Consider the following 277-nt stretch of genomic DNA (forward strand, 5'->3'; position numbering starts at 1 on the left):
GGAAGAGGAGTCACATCCAAGTCACTAAGTAAAGCAAATGAACAAACCATGACCTCCCCTCGACCCACTCCCTCTTCCCTTCCCTTTCCTTGGCTCCTGCTGCTCCCTCTCTTTCTTTTCTCGTATTTTTTCTTGTCACTCTTACTTTCAACGCAAACCTGATGCAAAAATACTTCAAGAAAAACATTTGATATTCAGATAATACTTACTTAATATTTCAACATGGAATTCACTAATAAACTGGGAAGGTGGTGGTGGTGGTGGTGGTGGTGGTCTA

Source organism: Portunus trituberculatus, chromosome 42 (assembly GCF_017591435.1).
Source record: "Portunus trituberculatus isolate SZX2019 chromosome 42, ASM1759143v1, whole genome shotgun sequence".
Lineage (NCBI taxonomy): Eukaryota > Metazoa > Arthropoda > Malacostraca > Decapoda > Portunidae > Portunus > Portunus trituberculatus.